The 12,374-nt window shown below is 35.7% G+C and overlaps 1 protein-coding gene and 1 pseudogene across 4 annotated transcripts in view; one reads left to right on the top strand and one right to left on the bottom strand.

The window, feature by feature from the left end:
- Nucleotides 1-12,374, bottom strand: part of LOC149747754 (neurexin-1-beta) — a 546,613-nt gene that overhangs the window by 275,566 nt on the left and 258,673 nt on the right. The gene's annotated exons all lie outside the window — the stretch shown is intronic.
- LOC115803427 (inositol monophosphatase 1 pseudogene) lies at nucleotides 11,171-12,350 on the top strand (annotated as a pseudogene).

The raw sequence follows: 12,374 nt of genomic DNA, 5'->3' as shown, positions 1-12,374 counted from the left end.
ATTACTTTGAAATATTCTCCATGGATTACTATTTCCTAAAAATTAACACCCCCCTCCCCCCCCCCTTTTTTTTTAAAGAGTTTTAAAAACCACATAGCTATTCTTTGACTAAAAAAAAGTCACTCTTAAGAGTTTAGCACAGGACCTAGAACATGGCAGACTCTCAACAAATGTTAGGTCTTTTTCCTCTCCTCCAGTCTTTCCTATTTCTATGAGCTAAGTTTTATTTTCTAAGACTTTTTCCTTGATCGTCTAGATTCAAAAAAGATATCATTGATTGGAAAAGAATGAAGTTTAAAATCCTAGATTAGGGCTTCCCTGGTGGCACAGTGGTTGAGAGTCCGCCTGCCGATGCAGGGGACGTGGGTTCGCGCCCCGGTCCGGGAAGATCCCACATGCCGCGGAGCGCCTGGGCCCGTGAGCCATGGCCGCTGAGCCTGCGCGTCCGGAGCCTGTCCTCCGCAATGGGAGAGGCCGCAACAGTGAGAGGCCCGCGTACCGCCAAAAAAAAAAAAAAAAAAATCCTGGATTAGTGTCTGAGTATCAGTAAAGATGACTGGCTTCCACATTTTGTTACTTTTCATGTTCTGGTTCCATTTCCTTTCTCGTAGTTCTCCTGGAATTTGTCTTTTTCTCTCTGTCTTTCATAGCCCATTGCTCTTTGTGTATTGGGATTCTCTCTTAAGTTTTACTCCCTATTCTCTGGAGCCATAAATCCCAATTCATCCAGGTAAATTTGCCCTTATATTGGTATCCACTGCTCTTGGATTTGTGTTGTTCCCGTTTTGAGCGGCTCCCATCCTCTCGAAGTCTGCTCACCCCATTTTCTAGCTGACTGTTAGCATCCTCCGTTCATTGTGGAAAGTCACAACCATGAATGTTATCACAGAGATACCTCATAAAAATCTGTATCTTTATTATATAGAATCAGTAGGTACAAAAAGAAAGTTCTTCCAAGTAAGAAGTATAACACTCTACATTTCATAGTTATTGGTAGTAGATTGGTTTTGGGAGTAGATCCCAGGAGTAGTGCCATCACATAATTCACTTTGGATTAAAATTCATTAAAGAAATCTATTAATTAGAACCCATGCAAGAGCCATTAGATGTACAACATCTAGATAATCTTATTATAAGGCTGTTATGGCAAGGGGCATTAAAATGTGGTTCTAACAACGTATACATACCACAGAGAGAATGATACTCAGTCTAAATCCACAGGTAAGTATAGGCTTTAAAGATTCAGATCACCAGCAATGTGCTGTGACTTATTTTTCAACCAACCCTAGAAGATATTTAGAACTAAGGATCTCCTGAAATGTGACTTCAGATGTGAGCAGGGAAAAAAAGAAAAGGGATAAAACTATCCAACATTTTTTTCTGTTAGAGCAACAATGAAAATGTGTCAGGAGCATCTGCTCCTAAAATAACACAATAGAATAAAAATTGGCAACTGAGGCTTAGAAGTTAATTTCAAAGGTTTATTCTACAGAGGGTTCATATTTAGCAGCTGTCAATTCGCTACCAATAACCATAATAAAAATCAGCAAAACCTGAACTCTTCTCCTGCCAAAGAGACAGTCATTTGTGAGTGTTGGAGGTTTTTTGTGATGTTGTTTCTTGAAAAAGTAGATGTCTATTTCATTGAAACAATGTATTTACTGAAAAATTTCATTTGAGAAAAAGACGACTGAAACTATTTTTCTACATTTTGAAAAAATTAGTATATGAAAACGTGTGGGATTTTTTTGTTGTTCCAATATTTTTAGGCAGTGTTTTATAACCTGAGGTAATTTTGACCCCCAAGGGGATATTTGGTGATATCTAGAAACATTTTTGTCACACTAGGGGCTGCTATTGGCATCTAGTGCATAAATACCAGAGATGCTGCTAAGCATCTTATAATATATAAGGCTACCCCTATGACAGTGTTTGGCCCAACGCGGCAACAGAGCCCAGGTTGAGAAACTTTTGTTTAAAGGAATTGGCTTGATGGATTTAGACTAAAGGTGGGTTTGCATTTACAAACTTTCCAAACCATGGTTTCCATCAGAAGTGTCATGGTGGAGAGCTGCTGTAGGCAGACACTGGCTGTGCTTTAAGCAAGTGCTATTGGAACAACAGAGTCTAACTCTTTAGATAAAAATTATAGCAAGTACATTCACACTGATGTAATTAAGTTTGCGTCCGCACTTATACTCGATATGTTTCTATGTACAACATTTTATAACTGGGTCATAAGAATTAATTCTTAACTAAAATGGTACAGGAAGCTTCTTTGGATAATAATTACCTTTTAAATGTACCTTAGCTAATATTCCACACAGGCTCTTTAATTCATCATCAAACAAATGTTAAAAACTTAAATATAGTTTTATCCCAATCTTTATCTCATCACTTTCTCAAATTAAAGTTATTTCCAAAAAGCATATATAAAATATTATAATTAGATTACTCATTTTTAAAATAATAATTTTAAGGACTCTACGTAATAGAAACAGCTACTTTCAGGCCAAAAAAAAAAAAAAAGCACTAAGGATCCATAGTTCATTGGGTCTACTCTCTATTAATCACTGACAAAAATTTATATATCTAATACTGATTTACTTTAAAAAATGTCATCTAACACGTAAAAATATTTTCAGAAGAACGATTATTTACCCCGTGAAAAATAAAAGAACAGAGAATAAAGCAGGGGCAAATGAAACATATATATGTATGTTTCTCTCTCTCCCCCGTCCCCACATATATATCCAATAAAATTGATCTTCGGCAAATAATATCACTAAGAAATTTAAGGGGGACCCACTCTACTATCAGCATGGTGACTTCCATTTAAATCAGAAAACATTTCAAAATTCAGCATCTTAAAAACTTTCTCCTTCCATTTGGATCCCCAGAACATTCAGTGTCTCTCCCTCCCTCCTTCCCTCTCTTCCTTCCTTCCTCCCTCCCTTCCTTCCTTCAATTTAACACTTATACAGCACTTAAAATATGCCTGATATTTGTCTTAATTTTTTACAAGTATTATATTAACTCATTTAATTCTCCTAACCATCATATATGTGTGTGTGTGTGACTGTGTTGTGTATTTATATATATCTCCTACATTTTATAAACAACGGAACTAAGGCATACAGAGATCAAGTAATTAGCCAAGGTCTTGTACCTAGTAAGCGGCTGAGCCAGGACTTGTATCAAAGCAGGCTGGTCCTAAAAGCCATGAACTTTATCCCTTTGCAGGTTGCCTCTCCCCTTTATCACATGCTACTATTCCTCGTGTTTATCTCAGGCCTGCCCAGATAGTGTGGCCTTGGAGGAGAAAGAATGTTGTGAAAGGTTGCAGGTCAAGTCAAAAGGAAATGTATTGGAGGGGAGTGGCCTTATCAGCTGGTCCATCCATGGAGTTGCTTTGTCCAGAAATCTCTTAGAAATACATGCAGAAAAATAGTAAGATATAAATTAAAAGCATCTGTTCTCTTACTGTCAGCTGTTTATGGCATATATTTTATGTCACTAACAACTCATTTCTTCTCCATAAGGAGAGCCAGAATAGAATGGTATTTAAGGGCATGGACTCTGGAGCTCTACCTCCTCGGTTTAGTTACTAGAACTGCTATAATTATGTTTCTATTGCATTTCTTGAATGCTGGGCAGAGACAATGCTATGTTTTCTTCTTCATGGGAACACTGTCAGATCACATTTCCCTTTGTATGTAAGTGGGGCCATATCGCTATTCCTCTCCAATAATATGAGTGGAAATAATGTGTGACAATTCCAGCCCAAGATGCCTAAGAGCAAGTGTACCTTGTCTGAGTTCTCTTTCTTGCCTTATCTAACATCTGGATGCAGAAGATCAGGATGCAGTGGAGGATTCAGAGGCCTTAAAGGATAGTGGAGCCACAACATAGAAGAAGCCTGGGTCCTTTAATTACTACATAGAGTAAAGCTTCCACCCCTGACATTGAACTATGGTTGATTATGATGTGAGTCAAAAATAAATCTTTATTATGTAAAGCCATTGAAATTTTGAGTTGTTTCTTACAACAGCTAGCTTTTATTATGCTAACATGAATTCATATCACCATGTGACCAAAATGATCACTCAAACTCCAAAGTACTTTGACTTGGAATTGCTTTACTCAATCTGTGTTCCTTTCCAGAAGAGCTTTGACAGTCCCATTACCTATGTATCACTTTTCTGCCGTTAACTGCCCTGTCCTACTATCCAATCACTTCAGCACTTCTGTATAGATTCAAATTTCAAATGTTAAAATAACTTAGTTCAGACACAAATATTTACAGCAGTTAAATGTTCATTTGTAAACCTAAGGAATACCAGTACAATTGATGGAAATACCTATTATCCAAGTAAAATATATTGAAACTCTCTGCTATAAAATCTGACTTTTTCACTGTCTGATTGTGCTACCTGAATGAACAAAACAAAAAATATGGCTCATACGGTCATAACTCTCATAAAGAAAATTATGTCTAATACTAATATTACCTCTTCCTACAGATATTATTCTATTCAAAACAAACAAGGAAATCTTTCACTTTGCTACCCCCTTAGCAAATTAGTGACTAAATCTAAGTCTTAATGCCAATATTTCAAGAAGGGCTCCCTAATGCTTGTAAATTGCCAAAGAGATGTAATTCTAAAGGATATGACCTCTTAACAAGTACTTGGAAGAAATATTATGTTCAGGATTTCAAATATGAATTCATTGTGCTCTTTTAGAAGTTATGCCTTCAGGGTCTTCTGTTTGTGATGGTTCAGTCCCAAGGAGGACAGGGACAATTTGTGTATTACTCCGCCTTGGCAGATGCGTAGATTCTCCTATAACGTTTTCATCTCCAAATGTCTCAAACAGTTTAAAAACTAAGGGATTATTGATTGATTTGGCTATATTCCTTGTAATCTCACTAAGAAGCTCAGAAAAATTTCCTTTGCCTCCATCATGCATACGTTGCTCAAAGGCTGAAAGGACAGAGAGTATTTCTTCTGAACTTTGACTGAGCCACTAGAGTTAATAGATATATAATATCCATATATTTTATTAAGAAGATATAAGCAATATCTCAATCTGTATTTTCTGCCTGTGAATAAACAAAATCTCTAGAAAATTACAGAATGATTCAAATCAAATTTTTAAAAATATTATTTATATCAAGAACATATTTAAAATGTATGTCTTCTGCAACTGTTTGTCTACTAAATTACCAGTTATTTTGATTAGTGCTGCGTGTATAAAGACAAATCAGGTGTGGTCCTTGACCTTAAAAAAATTTGCAAAATACTAAGTCAGACAGAGAAACACAAATACCATATGATATCACTTATATTTGAAATCTGAAAAAATGATAGAAATAAACTTACTTACAAAACAGAAATAGACTCAGACAGAGACAAAACTTATGGTTAGAAAAGGGGAAAGGGGAGGACAAATTAGGAGTTTGGGACTAACAGATACACATTACTATATATAAAATAAATAAACAACAAGGACCTACTGTATAGCAGAGGGGATTATATTCAGTATCTTGTAATAACATAAAATGGAAAAGAATCTAAATCACCGCTGTCTACCTGAAACTAACACAACATTGTAAATCAACTGTACTTCAATGTTAAAATGTTGCAAAATAATGAACAAAATGGAAAGAGATATTTCTAAAGGTAAGTAACGTCTTACACACCCTACAACATAAAGTCATAGGCAATAAAATCATAAAATCATCTGCTGAGTCTGTTTTAAAATGAGACGACAAAAGCAATAAACACTGCACCTAAAACCCAGGGACCATAAACATTACACATTCTGAAAAATAGCTGTCAGCATGGAAGTCTTGACCATATGTTCACAAACTCAATTTGGATAAAAGGAAAAAGGCTGAAGTCTTGGCACACCAAGGTCAATATGTAGATATATTCTAATTAGCACTTAAAATAAAATGGCCAGCATCTCCACGGAGAGCTCATTTCTTTTCTTAAGGATTAGTAGAGAAAAAGTTAAAAGACTGCTACTAAATTAATAGCACTTTTTATTTTGTTTTTGACATCCAAATGCAAATACCTTTTTTCTTAAGAAGCAGTGGTGAAATCAAATTAAAATGAAAGTTTTTTACCCAGCATAGAATTAAGTACAGCTTGGTGGCAAACGATCAATTGGAGAAGCCATCTAGAATGAGCCATCTCAAAACTTTTAAGAGGATTATAACTCAGCATAGTAGGAAGGGAACATATATTTGACAAAGTATTAGACCAGCACAGAAGTTTAAGCATACTCCTGTGTTCATTTTATATATGAGGGAACTGAACTCACAGAGTACTGAAATCATTCAAAGTTAAAGAATTAATTTGTCAGTAGATTTTGGACAAGAATTTGGTTGAGTCTCAACATTCTCTTCACACTATACATGAAAGATGCCTAGATGATGTGTACTGACTGACCTCTCTAAACTTCACAAAATGAAGGGATACAAAGTACAATAATCTTAAATGAAGTAGGAACAGATTAGTAGAAAAAGGGTCTTGTAAAAATTAGAAGTGAGTTCTAATCCAATGCCATAGTAACTTCAGGTTACTAATTTTTTTAAATGGAAAGAATAAATCCTCATTTTGTTCAACCCATAGGACTACGGAGAGACCAAAGTAAGATAATAAAAATGGTGAATATTGCAAGTTATTTCCAATTATTATAGAAAGTTTTGTAATTAAATATCACTTATCCTTAAAAGAGATTAATAGACTACTAATAGCTTTTTTCTAGACCTTTTTTTCTTAAGGCAGAGATGCAATTATAATACGTAAATGAATTAAGAATGCTACACTGAATAGTTTATATACTTTTCTCAGGGACGCATAAAAATTTCTTTATGGATACATTCTAATTTAAAAGATAATTTTGCCTAAAATATGTATGGCTATTTCAAGGCTCAAGTGTATAGGCAATTATCTGAAAAAAAAGCTCAAAGTTGGACTAACAGGCAGTTCCCATATTAACTAAGGCACTATTGGTAGCAGAATATGACTTAAAAAAGAACAATGTCATTTTCTATTGATTTAGTCTCTCTTCTTTCAAACCACGCTAGGCCCTAACATTAAACTCTCTTAACAATTCAAAAAAATTTTTTTAAATGTTTCCGTAACTCACTTTAATTTTTCTATTCATGTATAAATTCACAGAAAGTTGCAAAAATGTACCAGGAGGACCCCAGTTTCTTCCAGTGACAATATCCTGCATAACAACAGTACAATATCAAAATGAGAAAACTGGCATTAGTACAATCCACAGGGTTTATTCCAATGTCACCAGGTTTAAAAGACTTGTGCTTGTATGTATGTGTGTGTGTGTATAGCTCTATGCAATTCTGACATGTGTAGATACATGTAACTATGATGCAATCAAGATCAGAACTACTCTATCACCATAAGGCTCCTTCTTGCTACCTCCTTATAGCCACATGACCCTCTTGCCCCATTCCAGCCCTAACCCCTGCCAAACCACTGATCTCTTCTTTATATTGGTGTCATTTCAAGAATGTCATATAAATGGAATCATCCAGTCTGTAAATATTTGAGATGGACTTTTTTCACTCAGCATAGTTCCTTTGAAATCAGTCTAAGTTGTTGCATGTATCAATAGTTTGTTCCTTTTTTTTTGCATAGAAGTCAATGATATGGTTGTACCACAGTGTATTAACTTTTTAAACAAATTGATGTTTACTTTTTTCAAATATATAATATCGTTAAAATTAAAACATAGGCTAAAAATATCTACCTAAAATATAAAGAACAGTTTCTTTATATGCTGTACAAAGATGTATAGAAAGAAAGAACGTACTTCCATAAAGTTTGAAAAAATAACATTCTGATATAGAATTTTATCCAAAATAGAACTTGGTTTCTAAGATATAAAACTGTCATACGTTCTATTTAGTGGCTCAATTTGTAGCTGCAAAATTTGTATCTATAACCTAGAAAGAGTTATAAATATTTTACTCAGTTTCAGCACTTAATTTAATTCATTTACACATTAGACTAGGTTAGATTATTCAGTGTAATAAGAAATATGGTATAGATAATAGTTAGCATTTTATGGTTCATTGTCTTTGAAACAGGAAATGTATTTTTTTAAAGGCTGACTATAGATTTTAATGTAACGTTGCTGTGATTACAACATTTGTCTTTCAGATACATTCTGAAAATATTTTGATTAAGTAAATTAGTGAATATCCATTCAATAAAATACTATATAGCAATTTAGAATGATGATAATAGTACACAATTTAATGGTGTGGGAATATATTCGTGAGCCATTAGTAATCGTCATAGAAGGTTAAAAAATAGTTTATATAATATTATTTTATAAAACGATGCATATAAATGCACACATACATAAAAAACATTTGGAATAGTATATACATATTGTGTAGTAAAAATAAGTATTTAAAAAGGGGCATTCTGAGCTATTGTTTGGAACATTACTTTTGAAATGCTTTTAAAAGGAACTTGAACACAGTCTGACTTACAAGATCACTATTCTTATATAAAGGACAGAATTTTCCTTTTGCTACAGAGTCAATGTTCTTGTACAGTAATATTATTTTCTTCTTTTTATCCAGTTGTACTTAATTTAATTAGTTAACATGTTTGCTTTATTCATTTTCATAAACATAATTCAATTTTTGAAGTTTCTTCCTATCTTCACCAGCAACAGAATAGTGGCTACATAACACTGATTAAACAAATTACTTCAAAACAAAAACCACAAAAATAAAAGACTTCTTAGTTTCTCTAAATATATCAAATTCAGCTTTTAATAAAGTATTTAGAGTTTGTGCATGCTCCAGTATTGCTCAACTCATATCTTATGATTTCTTTTTCCTTTACTTATTAAAGCTGCTGTACAACTGCTCAGCTATTTACCATTTCTTCCTACATCTTGATTCTTAGCAATTTTTAGTGATATCATAAACTGTAGCATATTACTGATCAATATTATATATAGCCTCGGGTAGACTTTTCCCTCTTCTGCCACCACTGGCAACATATAAAAACTGTTCAGGGCTTCCCTGGTGGCGTAGTGGTTGGGAATCTGCCTGCCAAGATGGGGGGCATGGGTTCGAGCCCCGGTCTGGGAGGATCCCACACGCCACAGAGCAGCTGGGCCCAGCGCGCCATGGCTGCTGGGCCTGCACTCTAGAGCCGAAGGGCCACAACTACTGAAGCCCACACGCCTAGAGCCCATGCTCCGCGACAAGAGAGGCCACTGCAATGAGAGGCCCACACACTGCAGCGAAGAGTAGCCCCAGCTCGTTGCAACTGGAGAAAGCCTGCGTGCAGAAACAAGGACCCAACGCAGCCAAAAATAAATAAATTAAAAATAAATAAATAAGAAAAAAATTTTTTAAAAAGTGTTCAATCAGTGCATCTGCTTCTATTGCCCTGAATAAAGCTTGCAATTTATGGTGTCACTAATATCTAATTTTCTTTTAAACTGGAAACTTACCTTTCATATATTAAGCACTAGGATTAGTACTTCAAAGGTATCTATTATAAAATTTTTCAATTAATAATAAGGTACTCATAGAATAATGGGATCAATTACTGACATAATTTTCTTTTAATATTTTATATCCATTATCATTTTGTGACCACAAATGTATCTCAAGGACATATTATCGGGGCTTCCCTGGTGGCGCAGTGGTTAAGAATCCGCCTGCCAATGCAGGGGACATGGGTTCGTGCCCCGGTCCGGGAAGATCCCACATGCCACGGAGCAACGAAGCCTGTGTGCCATAACTTCTGAGCCTGCGCTCTAGAGCCCACGAGACACAACTACTGAAGCCCGCACGCCTAGAGCCCGTGCGCTGCAACAAGAGAAGCCTCTGCAATGAGAAGCCCGTGCACTGCAATGAAGAGTAGCCCCCACTCGCCGCAACGAGAGAAAGCCAAAAATAAATAAATAAATAAATTTATTTTTTAAAAAAGGACATATTACCTTCTAATTTGGAAAAAAAAGTTGGGCAATTTGAAAGTGATTGTATCAACTACTTCAAGAAAACAAATGTGGATCCTGCACTATTCATAGTGATAGTACCACCACTACTACTATTAGTAACAGCTAATACTTACCCAGTGATTACTATCTGTTATGTACTTTAATTCCTTTTGTCCTAACAACAACCCTATGAGATAAGTGACTTCACCTATTTAACTGGCTATCCTGGTCACACCATCGGAATATGGGGGAACTGCACTTGGACCCAGGCAGTCTGGCTCCAATTATGCAGTGCTAGAGTGGATGTTACAGAAATTCATCAAAATGTGAACTAATTTAAGCTAGTCCACACCTGAATTTTTTGGTCTCAAGGTTCCCATTTTCAAACTTGTCCATGTCTGCGTTAATCAGCCATAGCTTAGCTCGAAAGCTGCAGTAGTTCACTAGTTTTCCTGCAACTGATGAAAAGAGTCCAGGTATCATGTATGGACATTTTCTTGAGGCTTTAAGCATCACTTTACCATATTATGAGCTTACCCTAAGGGCTAAATGTCATATACAAACAAGGGAATACAGATATATAATTTCTAGCTACCCTTATGCCAAAGGTGGTCTACAAATTTTCCCTAAATTTTATTAAAAATTCAAGAACTTATTTCAACATCTCTACTCTTCCATCTTTCAAATTTACAAATAACATTAAGTGCCACAGTTTATACGTGGACTAGCATTCTAAAGATGTGACATTTTCCTTTGAAAGAGAATATTTGGAAGTTAGAAGACTTGAATCTGAGTATCATCGCTGCCCTACGACATTAGATAAGTTCCTTAACCTCTCTGAGTTGTACTTTACTCGATTTGGACAATTTAATTATGTGATTTCCATGGCAATGGGCTTTTCTAAGAAATGTCTACAAGAATTCAAGATGAATTAGAGGTTCATTTAGTGATGGCGATCCAAAGGGACACCCATGACCTAGTGCAATTTAGAGAGGTTTGATTATGATCTATTTTCGCCTCTCTGTTCATTAAGGAACAACAACTAACTTTACCCGTTTTTACACTTCCTGAAAACAACTTTAAATGACAGAATGAAAGCTACAAAACTTGACTTTATGATCAATTTGAGGCCATCTTTAGAAAGCATACAAGTGTCAAGTTAAGCTCTCCGGAAGAGGCCAGCGTTGGATGCGGCTGGTATCCTAGCGAGCCTCAAGCCCTTCGCCCCGAGAAGATGGCTGATCCTTGGCAGGAATGCATGGATTATGCAGTAACTCTAGCAAGACAAGCTGGAGAGATGGCTCGTGAAGCCCTAAAAAATGAAATGAATATTATGATCAAAAGTTCTCCAGTTGATTTGGTAACTGCTACTGACCAAAAAGTTGAAAAAATGTTTATCTCTTCCATAAAGGAAAAGTATCCATCTCACAGTTTCATTGGTGAGGAATCTGTGGCAGCTGGGGAAAAAAGTATTTTAACTGACAGCCCTACGTGGATCATTGACCCTATTGATGGAACAACTAACTTTGTACATGGATTTCCTTTTGTAGCTGTTTCAATTGGCTTTGTTGTTAATAAAAAGATGGAATTTGGAATTGTATACAGTTGCATGGAGGATAAGATGTATGCTGGCCGGAAAGGAAAAGGTGCCTTTTGTAATGGTCAAAAACTACAGGTTTCACGCCAAGAAGATGTTACCAAATCACTCTTGGTGACAGAGTTGGGCTCTTCCAGAACACCAGAGACTGTGAGAACTATTCTTTCTAATATGGAAAGGCTTCTTTGCCTTCCCATCCATGGGATCCGAGGTGTTGGAACAGCAGCTCTTAATATGTGCCTTGTGGCAGCTGGAGTTGCAGATGCATATTATGAAATGGGAATTCACTGCTGGGATGTAGCAGGTGCTGGTGTTATTGTGACTGAAGCTGGTGGAGTACTCTTGGATGTAACAGGTGGACCATTTGATTTAATGTCACGAAGAATAATTGCTTCAAACAATAAGACATTAGGGGAAAGGATAGCCAAAGAAATTCAGATAATACCTCTTCAAAGAGATGATGAGGATTAATTCTAACAGCTTCACACATTCAATCACAGTTGCATCTCTCCAGGTTTACTGATGGTGTTACAAAATTCAGGACATCTGTTTCACTTGAATCATATGATTGGTTTAAATTGTCTTCGATGTCCCGATTAAAAATTGCAACTTGTTCTGTATTTTACTAAGAGTAGGTATGCAAGAATGGCTGAAATGTTTGTTTCATTGTTTTAAAAATTTTTGCGTGTTAAGAATGTACTTTGGGAAAAATATGCAGGCCAGTTGATGAGACAGGTATCACATCAACTGAAATAGTCAATTAGCA

Source organism: Delphinapterus leucas, chromosome 13 (assembly GCF_059928025.1).
Source record: "Delphinapterus leucas isolate spDelLeu-1000000601 "Yukka" chromosome 13, BTC_Dleu_Yukka2, whole genome shotgun sequence".
Taxonomy (NCBI): Eukaryota; Metazoa; Chordata; class Mammalia; order Artiodactyla; family Monodontidae; genus Delphinapterus; species Delphinapterus leucas.
The sequence above is the reverse complement of the archived record's forward strand: the minus strand, read 5'-3'. Positions and strand labels throughout refer to the sequence as shown.